Source organism: Motacilla alba, chromosome 4, assembly GCF_015832195.1.
Source record: "Motacilla alba alba isolate MOTALB_02 chromosome 4, Motacilla_alba_V1.0_pri, whole genome shotgun sequence".
Lineage (NCBI taxonomy): Eukaryota > Metazoa > Chordata > Aves > Passeriformes > Motacillidae > Motacilla > Motacilla alba.
In genome coordinates, this window is record NC_052019.1 from 41392061 (window position 1) to 41414950 (window position 22890).

At 35.8% G+C, this 22890-nt stretch overlaps 1 long non-coding RNA gene across 12 annotated transcripts in view; it reads right to left on the bottom strand.

The window, feature by feature from the left end:
* LOC119700172 overlaps positions 1 to 22890 on the bottom strand; it is a 104895-nt gene that overhangs the window by 33972 nt on the left and 48033 nt on the right. For 11 of the 12 annotated variants that reach the window (XR_005256690.1, XR_005256688.1, XR_005256696.1 and 8 more), the window contains 3 exons: positions 17235 to 17374; positions 7506 to 7577; positions 4833 to 4993 (listed from right to left, as the gene is read on the bottom strand). This is a non-coding gene — a long non-coding RNA (uncharacterized LOC119700172). The remainder of the gene's footprint in view (positions 1 to 4832; positions 4994 to 7505; positions 7578 to 17234; positions 17375 to 22890) is intronic. The other variant, XR_005256689.1, reaches the window with a different exon arrangement.

Genomic DNA, 22890 nt, shown 5'->3' on the forward strand with positions numbered 1-22890 from the left:
CAATACATACAAAATTCAAAACCAACTCAGATTTTTCTATTTGTTAGACATCAATACAAGTAGAAGCTAAATTAGTGCCTGAAAACATCTAGTCACACAATTAAATGGGCGCAAATATCACTCTGTAAGGTTATGAATAACAAAAATCTATTTTTTAAAATGTTTACAACAGCAAAAAATTTAAGTTACTTAATAGACTTTGAAAACAGAGAACAAAGACTTTAGAATAAGAAAATCATTGTAGAAGTTATAGTCTTATATGCATCTGAGAAAGAAAAACCCAGTTTAAGCCTCACTGTCAATGGACAGAGAATTTAGGGTAGCATCATAAAGCAAATGATAAGCCATTTCCTTCTGGTAATTCTATATTCCAACCTGTCTTCTTGGGATCCTTCCAGAGGGTAATTCTAGACTGCAATGCCAAGAAAGGAAGAAAAGGTTAACAGTAAGCTTGCAGTACTATTGTACTGTCTCAGTCTATCACAATAGATCCCAGCTTGGTTTGCCACTACCTATCTGCATTTATTCATAAACAATGGAAGGGAAATATAAACACTTTTGATGCTGTATTACAAAGAGCTTGTAGTGAGAAAGAGACAAGTTTTGTTAATGTCATGTTTAAACTTCAGTCATTGAAATAGACTTTTAATATTTCTTTGAATCATAACACAGATGGAGGAAATAAGACTTTATCAAGATATAAATAAAGAATCACCCAATTATTTTGAGTCACATTGAAAATGTGTTACCTTTCTGAAATATCCTTACCAGTACTGAATCTCTGCTGGACTTAAAATCAAAACTTGCAAATAACTTTCCCTGGGGAACTGCCAGAGGTGAGGAAACCTCTTAGAAAAAGTCTTGAGAAAGAGGCAGATGAGCAAGCCAGCAGAAACACTGTGCCAGATGCACAAAGAGAGTGCACACTTAATTTCCAGTTTAGTTCTCAAATATATAACTTAGACCCTACAAAAGCCTTCTCAGATACCACTTTTCTTGAGGCAGCCAGGATTCTGAGTACATAAACTGGAAATGATGTTTCATTTGTATTTTGCATAACTCTAATTTAACACAGAAGATAGTAAGGTTCATTAAGTCTTTTGACTGAGGAGATATGCACTTATGTCATGAAAAGAGCCTTGATAATCAAGCTATAACGTAGTCTGGAACAAGGTGCTCTCCCATGAAAACAGTTTCTCAAAGTACAGAATAATTACAGGCTAAATAAAGAAAAGACAGAAATTTCTCTACAAGCTGGTAACCAGAGCTCTCAATATGGAATGAAGACACTTGAATTCAGTATTTCCAATGGTTATTATTTATTCTACATTCTGTCTCACGAATTCCTTACTGACAGATCCAAAGTCAGCTATTTACTTTAACATATGCTTACAGAACTAGTCAGAGGTTCATTGTGGGGTGAAACTATGAGAATTTAAATAAAAATTGGGTTTCAGTCCTACCTAAATCAGATCTTTAATCATCTACATTCTTCTAAATCAGCCATCTATTTTACACTCCTGTCTCAGGACGGAGGTGCATATTTATCTACAAGCACAGAAAGAGTCTAAAGACTTGTTAAACAGTGATGATTAGCTTCCAGGTCATTAAAATATAGCCTGAATCCTACTCAGAGAAGTTCAGGTTCTCAAGACTGAGTAGAACTACAATTTTGAAAATCAACAGTAGTGACTAACTCCTGCCTGGTTTCAGTAACAACCCTTAGTGAGGAATGAGACAGGTTTACTTTTAGCTCGCATCTGAAATAGCCTTGTCAGTAAGAATCTATTGACTTAAACAGGTTTGGAAAAGAAATGTAATACCAGAAAAAAAAAACATACTCATAGGTCAACCTCAGCTACTTGACTGCTTTGTTATGCAATTATTTTATGGTCAAAATGCTGAGAGCTGGCACTTATATACTGTTAACAGGCCAAAATACACAATGTATAGTGAGTCAGAAAAGCAAATGTGTGTAATCTGTCCTCTTCAAATGTTTGGCCCTTGTGAGAGACTGGGATTTTAATGGTTAATGGCTCAAATATTTGGCCATTTGTGGAAGTGGCAGGGTGCTTTGCTGGGACCAGGTTTGCAATCCCAGACAGGCAGGAGGGGAGGTTTTGAGCTTGTAGTGGCAAAACCTCTGGTCTCCATAAACAGAGGTGTGAACACTGACCACCAGAGGCTCTGGGGTTTGAGCCAGATAAGGGAAATGGCTGATGATAAGCAGATCCTGCAAGGAGGGATAGTGCTTTTTATCATTCCAGCGTCCTCCCTCCAACCCAGCCTGGGGAAGTTCACATCCATATGGGGCATTCACATTCATACACGTAAGCCTGAGAACGTTCATCCCTTCTCACTGGGCATAGCTGGCTCAACTGCACTGATGTGAGAGGCAGCTTCATGTCTTAGAAGGGCTCTTAAACCATCAAAGACCCCCAAAGCACCCCCAGACTCATTTCTGGGGCCTTCCAGCAGAGGACTGTGCATGATCCACAGTGTTGCAACAGAGTAAAACTTCTGCCCAGGGGAGGTAGTGGGGTGTTTCCCATCTAACCTCACTGTATTTTAACCAATTGGGCTTTGTGCTTCACAGGATTTCCCCCATTCCTGGAGGATCAAGACTGCAACCATCACTTTGGCAAACAGACATCAAAACTGCAACAATCAGCTTTCATCTCTGGATCAACAGGTGGTAATGTCTTTCTATTCTTACCCTTTCTTTCTGTTTTTTTTCCCCAAACATTTTCTGAAGGGTTATTTTAATTCCTTTACAATGCTGCATTTCTGCAGATAATAACAACCAAAATGGCTACATACCTGCTTTCCATAGCAACAAAACTGCACTAAAGTAAACCATATGTATATATACACATGTTTATTTATAAAGTCATTCAGTGTCATTTCACTCTAAGGGAAACCTAAACGGTTAGTAGAACCCCCTGAGGAATCTATTATTACAAGAACCTGAGTTACCTTCACTTACAGGGATGGGTTGTAACAGTGCTCTGTTCAGAAACCTCTCCAGTGTTTAAAAGTTTATGAAATTAAATATAATGAAACAAACGGAAGCCTGTTATGCTTTATTAATTAACAGGAAATGTCAAAATTAAGTGCAGTAATTACTTGAAATTTTGTGATTGTTTATTTGCCTATTTCAAATTACTTTTAAGGAAATAGTAAGTGCAAGTGAAAGGCAGATTGCCTCCTGGAGAGGTATCTCACTTTAAATGCCAGCGACTTCATTCAAGATGCAGAAAGAAGACACAAGGGTTTAATGAGAAAACAATAGGCATTTTTTTCCTTCAATTTCTAACTAGCATTTGAAATAATATAATGAAAAAGATACTAAAAATGTATTTGAAATCTTCAAAAGAACTGAAGAGTTGTGCATTTAGCTTCTGAAGAGATTTACATTGGATGCTTCCATCTTTTTCAAGTCTCCTGAATACTTGAGACTCTCTCTAAAATAATTCTATTGCTAGAGCCATAGGCAGAGATCCTTCTATGGTGCCATGCTTTTGAAGTCTTAAAAACAGTTGATTTGGAGCTATTTCCCAAACCTGATTTCAATCACAGTGGTATTAGAATATGATTTCCACTATATTGGCTGACAATATTTAACATTTCTACTGCTAAAATGGCTCAATATAGACAGGTATGAAAGCATTAACATACAATCCTGTATATCTCTTTAACAGTTGAGCACAGAGAGTAGCATGAAGCATACAGATGAGAATAACATGAAACAGAAACTGTGAGCTTGAGCTGTCAGCAGGCATTATCAAATCACCTCTTATCTCTGTCATTGAGAACCTCAGCTCCTTTGGTCTTCCATTTTACAGGTACTGACTGATTTGCAGTGTTACCAAGTGATTTTGAGAAGCATGTAAGGTAAACAGACTAGACAGTGTAAATATCAAAAAATATGTGTTTGTCTAGTATAAAAAAATCTTTTCACAAAGAGATTATCAAGAAAAAGAAAAGTGTACAAAAGTTTCAGGCCTGCACAAAGCACCTCAAATGAGTTTTTTGCACCATTTATAGAAACCGCAGAAAAATTAAGCACAGCAGGGATTTCTGTTGTCATTACTTACAAGACTAGAATACTACACAGTAGCAGTAATACCATGAGCTTTGAAGTGACCACATTGTTACAGCAAAATACCAAATGGTATTTTCCCCTGTTTCTCCATAAATGACATTCATCCACCAGAGCTGCTCTAATAAAGTGTTCTCAAAAGGTGAAAACACTAAGCAGATGTGAGTCAAAATAAATTGTTTATATGGCATGTCTATGTTTCAGACAGGAAAATTAAGAGTTTAAAGGTTATTTTCCCCTACTGACACTTCTATACTGTGAAGTAGGAAAGCACAGCATAAGAAAAAATCACAAACAGAACAAACAAACAAACAAAGCCAAGACTTTACCATGAACCAGAACACATAAGCTGTGTATCTAGAAAAAAGGTACAAGATTAAGTTCTTGGAATCAGAACTTGGAGATCTCAAAATACCATATATTGCTTAGAGAATCTTCTGAACACAAGATACATGTCACTAAACAAGACAAAGCTTTTACAAAGGAGTGGAAAAGGAAATTTTAAACTTTAAATTCCTCACCTGGATATGCATTTTATAACGTAAAAAGCTGAAATTCACATTTGTAAGCCATACCTCCATTCCCACTACCAACAACTGCAGTATTGGTAAGGGTTACATTTCTTTCTTTAAAAAAAAGCAGTGTTCTGTAGCTGCTGCATTATTCACACCAGCAGGACTAGTTCTGTTAAATTTACCTAGAAAAAAACAGAGCAGGGATAAGTACTTACCTGACAATCAGAAGTCCTAAGTTTCAGTCATCAGTGTGACAAACAGGTGGTTTTAGGCAAGGTCACTTGGATTTTTTTTATTCTCTTCAAGTATTAAAACTGTCCAATGGTTCTCTCTCTGAATAAAGAGTCAAATGTATGAAAGAACCTAAAAATACAACCTAAAAATGACAAAGTTACAAATTATTACAAATTGTTTCAAATATTACAAATGTCATAATGTAAACTTAAGATACTGCATATATGGGGATTTTTCTGCACAATTAAATCACTTACAAATAGATTCTTACCTATAAGCATAACAAGATCTTTGACTATCATCCAAACTAAGTGATGGATAAGTGAGGTTTTCAACTGCTGAAGTGCCCACTTAGGCAAAATAAATTCTCCTTCTCCACCCCCTCAAAATCTTGTGAGGTTCTTTCTCCTGACTTTCAGTTTTCCCATTTCTCTCTAGACACTGTAAGGCATTATAGCTGAAGTTTTAGAAAAGAGAAGTCTCTCCAGATAACAGGCAATTGCTGCTGCCAAAGTGGCAGTCATTCCCCCAACCCACTCTCTGTTAAATTGGCTCAGCAACCTCATGAAATTTCACCTTAAAAGGACAATTAATCCTTTGACCCAATAAAGTTGAGCCCTTAATCCATACCATATCACTTCAGGAACTCAACTACATTGAACTGTTCAATGAACTGTGATCTTAGTCTTTCTTCATTATATCTCCTTTTCAGTTAATTTATAGTGAAATATTTGGACAGATTGTTACAATTATCCACCTTCTACTATCGGGAGCTTTTCCTGCTTCTCTATGAATGACTCCTTATATTCATAGTTATTTACACAGCAAATTTTACCTGTATTTTACCTTACCTTTAACTTTCTTTTTTTTTAATATTCTGCCTATAATTGTAACAAAATTACTTGCTTTTATTTTTATGCTGGTTTTAGTTTCAATGCTGAGAATGAATTCTTGATTTAGTAAGCTATTTAAATTCAAGCTAAGTTCTAAACATCTGGACTCACATATTTGGGGCATTTTTGTTTAACATTAACCCTCAAGCAGCAGCAAGTAAATTTACTCCAGAATACAACCAGTATATTCCTAGCAGTGTCAGAAACCAAACCACTTTACTGAGACTAGAAAAAAACAAACAAACGAACAAACAAAAAGAAAACAAAAAACAAACAAAAAAAACAACCAACCAAACTGGAAGAACAAATAATTTCATCATGTCTTAGTCCACATGTGGATCTCTTGCATTAATTCTGCATTAATTTATTTATCACAACACTATTGAGACTTCTGGCCATTTCACCCCACTCAAATGAAGAAGACAATACCTGCATGTGTCTCAGCCTTGGAGGTTTCTTGTTTCACTTCATTTTCAGTGGTAGCCATAAGACAAAGGACTGTATATATAACAAAGTAGCATTCTTTACAGACATCTCTGAGCTATTCTTGAATACTGAAGGACAAGTAACTTAGTTGTCCTGGCTCCTGTTGTTTTAGGGAGAACTGTTGCTAAATCTTTTGATATGGGCTAAGTCAGACCTGTTAAGGGAATAACTAGTGCCATCTACTTATCTTTTCTAATGTCATTTTGGCACTTTTCTGGTTATTGAAATCACACTAAGCTGCACTGCACTGAAGATATTGATGGGGAATTTACTTTTTCTTTTTTCTTGTACAAGTTTAGCATGAAATTTTTATAATAGGTAAATCTGTATTAATCATTTCTGTGGATAATGACAAGGCAGAGTGAGCAATTCTAATAAACTCTATCACAGCGGCAATGCTTTTATACTATTAAGCATCTTGCTTCAGTGATTAGTGTCAAGCCAGGCCTGTGTTTCTCATTTGAATAAATAACTAAGGGAAAGACACAAGATACAAACATAGAATAATTGATAATTTTCTCCGAGGAGAGAAGTAACCTTTGGAAAATTGAGAGGGTCTGTGTGGTTCAGCATACTTATTAATGAATAATCATTAATTGAATCACTAGAAATTGGAGTAAATATTATGTTCAAAATGTAGCCAATGATACAAAGTTATTCAAATTGGTCAAGACAAAGTATATTGATTTTTAACAAGTAAGAAAACAAACTAAATTTTTAAATAGCTTTTAAATCACTTTTAAAGGTTATTGATAAGAAAGAATTTTCTGATCTCAAACCCAGAATCTAGTCACTTCCAACAAAACACAATACAATCAGAACCTTACATTTCTGAATTTACACTCAAACTATCAATTCATTTTTCCATTCCAAACTTTACCTTCTAGGATGCAGTGGTGTGGCCCTGTATACTAGGGAGCGCTTTAATTGTTTAGAGCTAATGAAGGTGATGATAAGGTTGAGTATTTATAGACCAACAAGGCAGGAATCCTTGTGGGAGTCTGCTATAGACAATTTATGACCTTTGGAAGAAGGGGCAGACATCTTAGGAGGACTCCAAGTATCTTGTGATGTTATGTAGGTATAAAATTAGAAGGGGAAAACCCCAACTAGAACTTAATGTGCTTACTGCCATAAAAGACAACAAAAATGTTTGTGTAAATACATTAGCAACAAAAGGAGGGCTAAGGAAAATCTCCATCCTTTATTGGATGCAGGGGGAACAGTGACAAAGGAACGCAGTGACAAAGAAAAGGCACTTCAAGCCTTCTTTACCTCAGTTTTAATAGCAGCACCAATTTCTCTTTTCCAGCTACTTCTGCTAGACATGTCTTGACTTTCCCACAGCTTAAAAAAAAGCATGATGGAGAAGGATTGAGAAATTTAGACAAAGTGGCCAAAACAGAAGAAAAAATTACCTAGAAATAAGTAATAAGTCATTACCTAGAAATAAGTAATAAGTCATTACCTAGAAAAGCAAAATGGTGATTAAATCACATAGCTAAGGCAAACCACTTGTGAAATTTTGGGATGGAAGAAAAGAAGGTATCGTGTTCAGTGTATGTGTGTCACATTGCCCGAGTTAAAATGATGAATTGTAGGAATGCTGAAACTATGAGAATATAGTGTCTGGGAGAAAACTCCTTCCCTAGCCGTATATACTTTATTCATTGTCTTCTTTACTCCATTTGCTCTGGTGTCTCATGTCTGAGATGCATCAAGGCAGTAGAGAATCACTCATGGGCAACGTTGTGAGGAGCATTTGAAGACCAGGCACAAAAACAAGCACAGAGGAATGAGTTTTCTGGTGAACCACACAATCTAGAACTAGTGAGAATGCTCTGTTTACTAAAAAGGTGTTCTAGAAACACTCCTTCCCAAAGCAGCAGACAGTGACAGTTTATGACCTAGATGTGCATATTACTCTGCTTGCAGTGACATTTATTTCCATCTGGTGTTTTATTATTCATTGCTTCAACTGTGTTATCATATGTTGTTTGTGGACTATTAAGCAGGACAAAACTGGGTAAGAGAAGTACTATTGCCTAGCTTAGCTGGGTTTATGAGGAGGCAACAATGTGATTTGGAGATTATATGCATGTTCAGATCCTAGTGTGCTGTTCTAAATTCTCATGGAAAAACAGTCGTAGAGAAATCTCTCCATAGGTTTCAGAAGCAGGGAAGAAGTCAATAACTAGGAAATGACATCTGAAATGGCACATTCTCAAGACCTGCAATGTCTGCTGTACAGATCCTGAAGTGTATTGTAAAATCAAGTGATGCTGCCTTCCTGTGCAATCTGTGAATAATTTGTGACATACATTGAACCTATTTATATATAACGATCTTGTGGAGGAGAGAGGATTGTTTGTACTGAAGTACCTCAACATATTTATTGCTGAAAACATACAGTATGCAATAGCAACAAAACTGGGAGGTATCTCTAAATAAAATAGTAGAGTGACTGCATAATTAAACTGATTTTGAAAGGTATGAATGTTCTTTTATTCTATTATTATTTTGAATGACAGTGTATATATTGTCAGAAATGGGCATTTCAAAGTGCACTTTCAGTAGTACTAGCTTATCTCTCATAAAACTCACTGGCAAAACCCTAACACTTTTTTGTGGTAGTAGGAGTATAACAAGAGCTGTGAGATAAATCCTGTTTTCTGAACTACTCTCTCTTTTATTCCTTTTGTTAATAGTGCTTCTTTGTTTTCTCTTGGCTTATATCGAAGCATTTACTGATGAAATATATTATTTAGAAGTCTCACAGTTAATTTATCAAAGAAGATTACCAGGAATCATAGCAGATAGGAATTAAAGCACTTGTTTTGTCCTTAACTGTGCCTGAAGACAGAAATCAGCTTGACAGATCTACAAGCAATCACTTCTTGAAGGTTTCTGAAGTAGAAAATCCAAACTTTATAGGCAATTTATTTCAGTTCTTTATTAGCTTCACCCTTAGCAAGTTTTCCAACAATATGTAGTAGAAAACTTCCTTGCTGAAAACTGAACTGTGTAATTCTTGCCTGATCTTACCTCACTATGATGAATAGTTCCCTTCAATTTTCCTGCTGCCTTTTTTCTCTTTTCTTTATATTAAATAAGCCCAATTGACTTAGTTCTTTCTTCTAGGAAGAACTCTAAGAATTTCACTGAAATGTTTTCCCTTTTTAAAGTGTAATCTATTGTTGCAGTATATTCCGTATCTCTGGCCAGATTGGACAGAGGTTATGTGTCTCATCATATGAAATTCACCCATCCCTGATTTTGGGGAACTGATTCTAAAATACTGTGCATACAATGGATCTACCCATGCTCAAAGTAATCCTACACATTCTCAGTGACTAAATGGCACTGATAAAACTATAAAGTAAAATCCTTTCTCTTACATCAAAACTGAGATATCACATGGTTCAGTATGAAATTCCAATTACAGTTGTTTACATACCAATATCCTGATGATTGTCACCTTGATCTGCAGTTTTCAGGTGCAGTTTTGATTCCCATAGTAATTAGAAGTGCAAATACTATCAGTCTGACATCTATATTTAAGTAGTTACAAATAATCCTAAGTGTCCTACTATTAAATACATACAAAACAGAAATAGAAGGGAATATTGAGCTCTGCATGCTCATAGGCTCCTCTTCTGCTGCTACAGAAACCACAGTGGTCCTCAAAATAGGCAAGGTACTTCACCCTCCAGTAACATTTAAAATTTTATTTGGTTTTTACTAGCTGGATAACAGAAACTCAACCCTCAGATGAAATTAAGTTCATATGTTCTCTAAAGTATCTGAAATGCAGAATAAATTTGCACATATAACAGTGACGAATTCTAAAAAGGGAAAAAATGAATGGTATCTGAATGGTAAGGCTTTTTAAATTTAACATACTGGTTTAAACTAGCTGGAGAAAAGAGATTTTATTTCACCACACACTCACCATTTTGAAATTTTCCCATGATATAGTTTTCAAGTTTATATCAATCTATTTGTTTTAGAACAGGAACTTGTTAGGCTTAGTCAATAAAATAATCCATCCCTAAGAGATCACTGCAAATTCGGGGCAAAATCTTGTAGAAATACCTGGTTGGTATTCTGAAGCTGAAATGCGAGTGTCCTCTGTCTTTGGATGGATCAAACTTCAAATTTCCTTTCACCATGGTAGAGAGATTCAGATTCAATGTCATTTCAATGACATAATTCTAAACCATATAATTGACTTATCCAAAATACTTACCAGATGATACATAAAGTTCTTTAAAAACTCCTAAAAGTATATTGCATCCAATAAGAACCACGGTTAATGAACTACACATTTATTCAATTTTAATGGATTAAAAACATAATTCTTTTAGTTATTGATTGCTAACAGAAAAGCAATTTATGAAAATCCTTTTCAAAATTAAGAGTTAGTTTTATCTGAGGAAGGATATTTTACATCCTAAGTAAGATGGAGATTTGATGTATTCTGGTTCATTTTTTTATAAGAAGAAAGGTGAAGAATATGCTAATGAGTCTCGTGGCAAGCAAGCAATATATGATTACTCTGTCATGATATATGAAGAACAGGATAAAGATTGATGTTTGCAGAGAATTACCAACATATATAAATCAATATAAACCAAATGCACTCCTAATCACTGATAAAATATTTAAGATCCCTACATTCATTCAGCTCCTCTAAGCATTTATTTTCTAAGATAGCAGCAAGAGCTAATTAAAATGCTTTGGGTTTATTTTCTTCTTTTTGTTTTTGTACCAGTCATGCAAACAGAAGTATGTGCACTACTGTTATTGGCCCATCTCTTTCAGGTTTTACAAATATTCAGCTGCAAAGGTCACAAAAACTATATTCTCACTGCTTTCTCCTCTTTATGAGAGGCAAATTAAAAGCCAGAAACAGGTTTTTTAATGCCTTCTAAAGGGCTCTGTTTGATCATATCTGCTCCTAATCCTGTGTCTCAGTACCTCTGACTTCAGTAAGGGCAGCACTAGGTCAATCTTGAGCTCTTGGGCAGATTTCATTCTGTCATACCAAGCAAACTGGATGTAAGCAGCAGGCAGATAGAGTGCCCCCGAGTTTTATATAGGAAAATGGCCTGAGTTAGTCTTATGTATGGGATGAGCTCAATGCCTTAAACAGGCACCATATTCAATAGTACCTTTTGGAGATAGAAATAAATAAAAGAACAATTTCATTAAAAAAGATCATACAGAGAATTTTCCAAGGTAGGAAATCTGGATATTTTTGTTTATGTTTTACATTTAATCCACTCAGAATGAAATAATATTACTAGTTGTTAAAAATTCAGCCAAAAATATACTCTAATTAATTGAGACTACTCAAATCTGTGGACAAAATACTCACACTCATCCTGATACTGGAAGCTCAGATATCTGGTCTCACAATATGCATGTTAGGCATATTGTGAGATCTTAAATACAAATATTACTCTGGTCTGCACCCCCTTTTGATTTATTTTAAAAACAGAAGAGAGTTTTGTTTGGCTTGGACTGCTCATGCTGTCATTTAGCCACTTGTCTGAGACTTTGCCTTTACAGCCAACTTCAACCTACAAAGCCTTACTGCCAACCAATCATGGGGTGAAGCTGATTGAAATTCCATACAGCCACCACCAGTGAGAAACAGCAAGTGGAGGAAAAAAGTTGATCAGTAAGAAATATTGAAACATTTCAAGGAGAATTGTTTTTCTAGAAATGACACCACAGATGTGAGCACACTACAAATAAAAACCCAAAGCTATTAATTGATAAAGATGGCTTTGCCTTTTGGAGAGTTGCTGGTTTTTCACTATATCATTTCATGCCTGACTAAAAATCAGAGTGAAAGAAATTGCCAACAATACTAATTAAATATTGTCAAGCCTTAGGCAGAAATTTTTTAAAGCTATCTCAGGACACAGCTAGCATAATGCAGACAAAAACCAATGGATTAGAATTTGTTAAGACGAAGAATGTCAAAGACAACAAAACAATACAATAAAAATCAACAAAAAACCCCAATAAAAATCAGTCAGATGTAGAACTTAAAGAATAGGTGTTGGATACTTACACTTAGCTTATATCACACATTTAATATTCAACATTTTAAAGTATATTTATAACAGCAAAAAGTGCTTATTATGGTGCTAAAGAAATTCTTTGGATTGTTGAAATTATTTAGTCCTCAATCCTAGCATTTATAAGTAACCTATGTATGCTTACAGTTTATAAAATGTGTTCCAGTATGCTTTTTTCCTAAAGTAACATACAATTGATCAGGAAGGAAATCAGCATTATGTAAACCAGCTAATACAACAGCTAAAGTTTATGGGCATGAAAAGGTTTGTTTTGATAAATTTTTGAAAGAGAGTAGAAGCAGAAGGAATATCAAATTCCAGTTGCTATAGCAACTGGTGGTATTTTTAGCCATCATAACAACTTTCACAATTGTAGAGAATATCAGTGCTGCTCTCTCCAAGTATCAGTGCTGATCTTTCCCTGTTTTTCCGAATAGAAGCCCGTATGTTGCTGCAGCACAGGAAATTATAAAGTGTTTTCCACATATGAAATAACCTGCATGACATTTTGCCAGCTTTGCCTTACCTTGCGGGGAAAACATGAAAAAAATAGGCTCTAATCATTTGGCCTTTAAATACAATTACAGAAGAATTAGGATTGAGTCTTAGAACATTATGGAACTCACTGCTTTTTGACCCAGTTAAGCATTTAATTTTTTTTCTCCTTCTGTAGGTATTGGTAGTCACAATTTTTCCAATTCTGTGTTCTTTTAGGACACATATGCCTCATTCCCTATAGTTTCCTCCCTTTATACAGCTCACAACAATTTTCTAAGTCCAAATTTCTTTTACACAAAAAAGTCACTTAGAAGTAGGCAATTCAAACCATAAACCGAAATTCCCCAATTATTTTCTTGCTATAGGTCACACAGGGGCCACTCTTCATTCTTAATGGAAAACCTTATGAAAGACAAGATGTCTTTTAGATTTGTTTCAACTTCCTCACTATTTCTAGTCCTTCCAATGGGCCTGATTATGGCTGAAATCCTGATTCTGAACACCTGCAGAGTAGAGCAAAACAGTTGCTTCTATATATATTACTTCTATACATATAAAATGGATGTCAAGTTATGGCTTTTGATTAAGGGTACAATTTATCTGTCCTTAACCAGATGCACATAGCCCAGGAGTCACAGCCATAACAGCATAAAAGTAGAATTCAACCAGTCTTGATGCCAGCAATAAAAATCCCAGAAATGCACTGTAATAATGTGGAACATACAATTTCTTTCTTCCATAAATCCCAACTTATACCCAAGGCAATCATCATGAGCAGAGTATGATTATACACTACCTAAACCTTAATCATAGTTTAAAACAAAAGGAAACAGAAGCCAGGGTGCTGCTTTACTGGTTGCTTTTTCCTTTAAACATGAACGCACACTTAACCAAAATAATGTCCTCTGAAACACAGCTAGGCTGCCCCAGCTAAATTCCAAGAACACAAAGGACAGAGCTGAAGGGTACCCAGGACATGCAGGGGCTTGCTGTAAGAACCTTGTTGTAGTGGAAATAACAAGAACTAATAGGTGTGTTTTGCCTAACTTTATGTTGGCCTGTAATACGTCTGCAGATGATGCCACAACAAGCAAAGTGTATTATAAGACTTGCATATATTTACTATGACCACAGAAAATTACAAGGTGAAAACTGTACAAAATAAGATTTCTTTTCTTATGTATGCATTTTATTTTTTTAAGATCCAAAATAGTATTGACCTAAAAACCAATATATAATTTACATCCAATTTTAATAACAGCCATAGATATTTATCTTCTGAAATAATCTGAATAAATGATAGAGGCTTTTGTTCTCAATTAAAATGAACTATTAAACACTCTCAGGATGTCTATTAACAAAATTCCAGGACAAACCAAAGGAAACAAAGGGTGACTATACTTTGAATGCCATACATGTGCCCTCACAGTTCTCAATTATTTCTATTTTTGAGCCTTCTCAGTAAGCAAAGCCCAGCCCAACTATGCAGATAATGCATAACCCAGACTGAGGTTATGCATTAACCTCCTGTTGCATGTGGTCATATTACCCTAAGACACACTGTGAATAGGGGTTTAGAGTGTTTGGTATCTAGCAGTTTATTTTTATGTGAGTACATGGACTTCAACCCAGCCTGCAGACAGCAATTTCTTGCAATATCTGGTCAGCAGCCAAAGTGAATTCTCATCACCCACAACCAATAACCCATTATTCCTAAATTACCTTGGTCTCATGGTGCTGCCAAGCATAGCAATCTGCTGTTTCTGTTGCAGAAACCCAGGAAATTCTGCCCCACCATGGGCAGTCAGATCACCCACATGCGCAGGATTCATCCCCTGACTGGGACTCCAATCCCTTGGCTGGTCAAGCCCTTTGCTGCAGGAGGTCACCAGGCTCAACATCTTTCAGCTTTAAACAAAAGCTGCACTTGGCCTTTCAAATGCATGGCAAATATAGGTCTGCTATTATTTTTTACCAACGCAAAACTGTTTCCTGACTTTTCACATAGATTAGGCTGAACTTTTAAAAAAAGCTATCTTTGACACAAGAAAGTGCAGCAGAAAGAGGCTATTGAGAAATATATTCAAAGACCCAGTCAGCCAAACTAATCCGTGAAGCTCAGTGAACAACACCATACAATAATTATTTACTGAACTTAAAATGAATTCATTTTGTCCCTGGATGAATCTCCTGTGTTTAATTTTTTAAACAAAATGCTCATCAAGTTTTACCTTTAGGAAACAATATCTAAGTTTTGAAGAATAGCTAAAAGGTTTTTTTGTTTTGCTTCCTGCACTGAGCACTCCATCTTCTTCACAATAAGTACTGCTTCTTGGATGAATTCTCACATTTGGAAGCAAATGAATGAAGATGGATCTGTCTACATGAATAAGGTAGGTTTGGCAGGAAGATATTTGTATGTAGTGGTAAATTAGTGAGGGAAGACACCACATCATCAAATGTGATTCAATAAGCCAAAAAATAATCTGACCTCAGATTTTATAGTAAGATAGCTATACATACAAATATACTTATTTTCAACAAAATTATTTTAAGATGTATCTGTTCACAAATTAAATCATAAATCAGTTTAATTTTAACAGTTTTGTTGTCATAAAACAAGGAACAGTACAAAACAGTACAACATTCAATAATTCTTTGTTCCTGAGTTATGGAGAGGTTGCTGACTTTTTTTTCTTTTGCTAATATCTAAAGTCCTTTTTGAAGTCATCAGGTAAATAGAAAGCAGGAATATCATATGATTTAGGCAAGAAGTCAGAACTACCAAGCATAATAAGGATGGTGAATAGTCAATATTTAATTTCCACAGCAAGTTGTTTGCAGTCACATTTATGTGAAGAAAGAAAATTCTTTTCCAAAAATATATATTCAGTAGATTTTTACTAAAAGGGCATCTGAGGGAGTAGTAATTCACATTTTTAAAGAAAATATATTTCTCAACCGCAAATGTATCAAATTTTTGATTTGTCAAAAGATCTACCTACATTACTTTTGTTTTGTTTTCGTTGTGGCTTTCCTTTTTTTAAGTAGCACAATTGCTTTCACAGACCAGAATCTTTATTTTCCAGGGCTAGTTTGTGCCCAAATCATGTAGCTTCAAAATTTAACTCAAAGGCCTGTATCAATGGTTTTGTGACAGAGGACAAATAACAGCTCATGTCAATACCACCTTGAAAATAGATGGTTTTTAAAATCCTAAAGTCAGGACGTGGTTTCTAGCTTCACTTACTGCTTCTTATCTTGGCGTTTCTTTTTTTCCATATGTTTGGAAACTGTATTTATACAAGAGGTTTATAGAGATAAGCATGTGGAACAGATGCCAATCACAGAGAATCAAAGATGAAACACTAGAATAATTTGCATGTGCTGTTAGTTTGTACGAAGACACAATAAAATTGTCCCTAGTAAGTCTGACAGTGGGTTGTGAGACCTGATGCTCCCAGTCAGAGTATCTTCATTTTTTTCCAGAGAGGGTTGATTTGAGAGAAATATAAGCCATCCCAGGCAACTATAAAATGCATCTCTTTAAGGAAACATAACATCACAGCACAAAATATTCTACTTTCATGTCTTATCTTTTTAGCTCAGTCATATTTACAGATCTCTTTAAGACAGATTAGAAAAACAGATACAGCAGAAAGGATTTTTACCCAAGACAACAATCATTAGCATTAAAAAGAAGAAAAATCTATAAATGTAAATGTTTCAAAACAAAACTCAATGAATAAACAAAATCCCGTATTTCCATGATTGCCCCACTTTTGGGGTTTTTTTTAAGAGAACAAATAAAAGTTCTATCTGTTACAGAAAAAAAATATTCACAGCTGAGTGCCAAACTGACATTTATCAGAACAGCATGAATCAAAGCAGCTTGTTTTGTCTTGTTTTTACTGAATTTTGGTTAAGAGTTTATTTTTTTTCTTAGTTGTCATGGAAATATATACAGAACAAATTAAAGCAGATGAAGCACTGCTGATAAAAAAATTAAGTTTTTCCTACTCGGGCTGTGCTGATTAATGCTTTCAAGGTGCTTAGGAGACTGTGGTATTCACATATAATTGTTACTAATTTGAAAGTATATTTTATGACACTAAGGCTTTATACAGTCAATTGTCAAGCTACTAATGTTTATTATTATTTATATATGTTTATTATTTCCCAGAATTCAACAAGGCATTTTACATTTCAGCATTTTTCAGCATTTGCAATGACAGTAAAAGAAAAAAAAAAGAGATAAAGAAGGGCAAAAAGAAATGGAGAAGACTAGGAGGAAGAAAGAAGCATAAGCTCACTGTTTCTATTTATAGATTTTAGCATCTTTGTATTTTAATAATATTCTTTTCTCTGCTACACCAATCTCTACAGAGGAATGACAGTAGAAGTTTGAACTCACCCCATATTTGGCAGTTCTAGGTGTATTTCAGTAGTGTCCACTGGTGAGATTACCTAACATCTTTCATGTGGTGTGATAAACTGGATGTTGGTAATTACAGGAATATTCTGGAAAATGTCACATCTTGGAGCAGCTACAGCCTGAGAAAAGGTAAAGGTGGCACAAGGATGTCATGACACAGACTCTATGGTGTGGGATAACAAGGGACTCAGTTGCTTCCACATATGAACTGTCCCAGCTGAATGGCAACTTCAGGCTCTTAATTCTGGCATATGGCATGGGATACCCGTGAGGTGGATATTGTAATAGGAGATATGTCCTGAAGGGCTCTGCCCAAGGAATAAGGAGATGGAAGCAAGGCAACCCTTGTTTGGGTCCCTTAAGATCAGCACAGTCAGCAGGGCCGGGTCTCTTATTCAAATTCAGCGCACAGGAGCTTGAAGCTGGGATTGATGGTTGATATTTTGAACGGCTTATTAGGCAGATGAACAGTGTAACCTCCTACACTGCTAATGTGGCATTTCACTGGTCAGCAGGCCCTGATTAGTAAGCAGCACCCTAAGAAGTTCCACTCCACCAGAGCACCTGAACACTTGAAATCAGGCAGGAAAGCAACTTCAGTTGAAAATGTCAGATTCCAGAATTAAAGCAAATGCAGTATTAATCAAACCTTAAATATCAATATTCTAACTGAAGTTGGCAGTAGGAATAACCATGTTCTTTTCAAATTATTGAAAATATTTGCACTGATTGTTGTATAATTTTGATAAGCATAAAACTACATCCAATGTACTTAATTTTAAACCACCTATTATGGCAGTAAAAAACAACCTATTCTCAGTATAAAAATCCTCTCTTATTACTGAATATGTACATGTAAAAATGGATAGGAATTTGTTATACTGATAATCTGTTAAATTATATGCAAGATTATTCAAAAATCACTAAATCAGCTTTGGATCAAACACAAGTTTTCTTACTGTTTTAGAGTGAAACAGTTTCTGGAATTGAAACTTGCAAACCATGTCTGAAAGATTATTATTAACTTTCTATTCTTTTATCAAATAAAAAAAAACCCCCGACACCCTGCTGGTTACGGAAGACTGTAGATACAAGGGTCTCTCCAGGTGGGTATTTTCATGTAGGGAAATGAGTACATAATGATGGAATTGGTAAGAGTCGTAATTACAGGATGCTAATAGTTGGCATTTTAATTATTTGTATTTAATTGAGAAGACAGTTGGAATTCTGGGTTGCATAAGTACATCAGTGGCATAGATACTTTTAATTATACACTCATCATGCATCTTTCCATCATAGATTGTGCTCACAGGTACCATTTCAGAGTGCAAGGAGGATACAGCTGGACAGACTTGCAACTTACCACTAACAAGATGTTGTCATCACTGATCCAAAGTTTGGTTTATGCTCTTAACACTGGTTTTAAGATTCACAGAATCAGTTTGCTTGGAAAAGACCTCTGAGCTCATCAAGTCCAACCTATGACTGAACACTACCATGTCAAGTAGACCACGGCACTGAGCGCCACATCCAATGTTTTGCTAAACACCTCCAAGAACCGTGACTCCCCCACCTCCCTGGGCAGCCAATATCTAATCACCCTTTTCTTGAACAAATTCTTCCTAATCTCCAATCTAAACCCCCCTTGGTGCAGCTTTAGTTTATGCCTTCTTGTCCTGCTGCTGGTTGCTTGGGAGAAGAGACTGATGCTCACCTGGCTACAGCCTCCTTTCAGGCAGCTGTACAGTGATAAGGCCACCCCTGAGCCTCCTTTCCTCCAGCCTAAACAACTCCAGCTCCCTTAGCTGCTCCTCACAGCTAACCCTTCACCATCTCCATTGCCCTTCTCTGGGGCAGCACCCAGAGAAGCTTCTCAACACCTCAACATCCTTCTTGGAATGAAGGGCCCAGAACTGGACACAGGACTTGAGATGAGGCCTCGCCAGTGCCAAATACAGAGCGACAATCCCTGCCCTGCTCCTGCTGGCCACACTATTGCTGATCCAGGCCAGGATGCCACTGGCCTTCCTGGCCACCTGGGCACATGCTGGCTCATTTTCAGCCATCTGTCAACCGTCACCCCCAGGTCCTTTTCCACTGGGCAGCTTTCCAGGTGCCCTTCCTCCTACCTGTAGTGCTGCATAAGGTTGTTGTGAAGAATATAAAAATTAAATACAAAATGCATGTGTCTGCTAAAAAAATTTTGATTAAAATGAACTGACCATAAGAAAGGACTTTTGGAACCCCAACTGCAAAAAGGATTGAACTTTGTGCTATAGCACATCTACATTAAAATACAAGCCTATATAGATCAGTCAATTCTGGTTTCAACTTAATTGGCAAATGGAAAAAGTGTGACCATTTGTAATTCTACATCCCGATATTCCTTTCCAAGAAACAAACTTTCTCTTAAATATTTAAAGCTCAATATCAAACATTATTTTTGTATGCTAACTAAAAGTAAAGACAAGGCTGCTCTGCCCTGAGAAATGTCCAAAGACAATTTCAGGGTATTCTTATTTTCTTAACAAATAGTGATTCAAATAATATAGCTAATTAATCCCTTGACCTTCTTTTTAAGTTTGTCTAATGACAATTTTAAAGTTGTGCTATTTAATTTAAAATACCACATTAAATTTTGAAAAAGCCTTTTTTTTTTTGTTAGTCTACATAAGCCAGAGTACAAATTTGCACTCGGCTTTTTAGATCCTTCAAATCACTTTTGAACACATTCTGACAGATTTCTGTGCCAGATGGATGTGGATCAAGAATGTATAAACATATGGCAGGAATGGTAACCAATATGCTCCTAGAAGTGTATAATGATTCATTTCAAAATATATATCCCAGGTTTATTAATAGTCTCTCTTTGTAATTTTCACATTTTTGAAGGGTTGAGATTCAGAATAGCACAGTTTATATCAGTTTTCTCCAGTGAAGTACCAGCCCAGCAGAGCCTAACTGATAAGTGCCCAGAATGATTGCAATGCTTAGTTACAGGCTCTTAGGCAGTAAAAGGCAATGAAATCATCCTGCATCAGCACATGCTCTGTCATCCTCAAGCAACTGACATGCTTTATTTCATCCACCCTGTTTCACTGTCAACCAGTGACATCAATAAACAGCTAGAAATAAAGGGCTTTGGTTGGCTTTAATTTACATGTGTGCAAATAATGACGTGTTAAATGTGAGTTAATAAATACATTGGCTAGACTAACAGTAAATGAAACCAGGAGACTGTGCCCTCACACTGCTCTTGGAATCCTTCAGATACAATATTAGACAGTGAGGTAAAGATCTTTTATCAGCTCTTTCTCTCAGCACTCGTGAGACCCTCTTTAGTGATTTTCCCTCTGTAGTTATTAGTACGCATACTGGTTCTACAACCCCATACTTCTGGGAAAAAAAGAACAACAACCCAAAAACAAACAAAAAACCCCAACAAAACAACAAACAAAAAGGAACAAACAGGATAAGAGGGAAATTGTCATCAGTATGTTTTTGAAGCCAGTTTTACACCCTCCATCTCCCTGGCTTCTTTGTGATGACTCATCAAGCAGCAAGTCCCAGATTTTTAAAATGCATTCAGTACCTACAGATAAAAATGTCATTAAGGACAAGGTGTCACAAAAACATTCTGCTCAAGTTCACAAGTACATGATAGACTTGGCTTCTCAAACCTTATGCTACTTAAGGCCAGATTATCCAAAGAAGCTCTTTGAGATGTAGCCATGCACTAGATTTAGTATTTGTCTTTCAATGTCCTCTGACATTGTAATGACTTATAACTAATTTTTTTGAAGTAACTGCATTTATTTCTCAGAAATCCTGATTAAAAATGTAAAACCAATATGACAACAATATGACATCTTGACATTTCCTTTTGTCACTTCACTCTATTCAGAGGCTCAACAAACCAACTCAACTGGTCACTATCTAATTTATCTCCATCAGAGAATGGGAAAAGTCCATTCATCCTCTTTGTGTAAGTTTTTTCTCCAAAGTCCTCCTCTACATGTCCATCCAAGTATTAGGAACTTCTTTCTGTATTTTACTTTGCTAATAGTCTATTTTTTAGATGTAGTACTTACAGCTAGTCCTAGGAAAATGAACCATATAATTTGAGAGAATGTCTAAAATAAAAGCTATTTTCATTTTGCCATTTTATTTCTTCATGCTTTGTCCCTTATTGGGCTCCTACAAGTGACTGTCTAACTGCCACTGTTTAGTACCAAGCAGATAAAACTGAGGATAAATGACAAAAATTCAAAACAGCATAGCTAAGTTGTATCTCTGGAATTCAGCAGCCAAACACGCATGTTTTCAACTTTAATAGCTCTACTCTGTGGCTACTCATGCCCTAAGAGTTGGAGAGCTACAAAGGCTGACAGGCTCACACACTACTCTCTGCTACTTGATAACATATTTGCAGATGGATATCTGATTAGCATATCCAAGCCCTCTTTAACCTAAAGAGTTCAGTACGAGCAGCTCTGAAGCAGGGTGAGCATTTTAGGCATCCAGGGAGATGAAGGAGCTTTTGAAGAGCAGGTGAAAATTCATGCTGCTGTAGTTTCACTAAAATTGAAGGAAGCAATCAACACCTTCTAGATATGGTGCTGATTAACTCAGTACATCAATATCTGCAACTGGAACTAGAAGGTTCCTAATGCTCCTGGTGAAAAACCAAGAGAGATTAAAAATAAAATCTGATACACTCTTATTAATTCCATTTTCCATCCTCAAAAAATCACTTCCCTCTGAAGTGCTAATGTGGTAAATCGGCATTTACCTACGCATTTCACCACTTGCATGCAAAAGAGTGTAATTAGTCTGTTGAGCTGCTCTGTCACAGTACTGTCTCAGAAGTAAAATGAGCTGTGAAGAGCTGGAGAGCTAAATCTTTACTCTGCTGAACCACAGTACCCCATAGATAGATAGGTTTTCTCACAGCACTGTACATTTGTAAACAGTAAATTTACATACTATGTTTTTTCCTACAGTTTTGCTGTAATTGCAAACTTTATCCTTTGATGTTTCTTGGCTCCTACTACTTTTTTCTTTTTTTTTTTTTCTTAGAAAAGACATTTTAGGCTGTGATTTTGTGAGCTTTTATGACACAAATTCCTACTTTGAAAAAGCAATCCACTCAGGGATAGCATTTAGAGGAATGGAACATAACTAAGCTAAATATGGTTCTGGTACATCACATTAAATGGTATCCTTCTGTCTCTGGGTATTAGTACTGTTTATGGGGAAACCAGCTCTTGTAACCATCTAGCTATAAAAATGATGTGGAAACACAAGTATATTTTGGTTTGTTTCTTATTTCCTACCAAGTGACTACAAATGTGATGAATACTTTAAAGTTCTTATTTCAAACTACAAAGTATGTAAGTAAGGATAAATAACTGAAATTTCTTTTCATTCTTATGATAGAAACAAAGTTTCTGAGTGTACTGAGTTATGTTTCATCCAAAGTTAATTATATGTTACTCAGAATTTCTCTAAGTTGACAAGTTTATAATATCCTGTATGTGCTACAGATATTCCTTTTGAATTCATAAGTCAAATCTTCAGAGTTTAGATATTTATGCTAATAGCTCACATGACTTAAGAAAGCAGGATAGTTTAT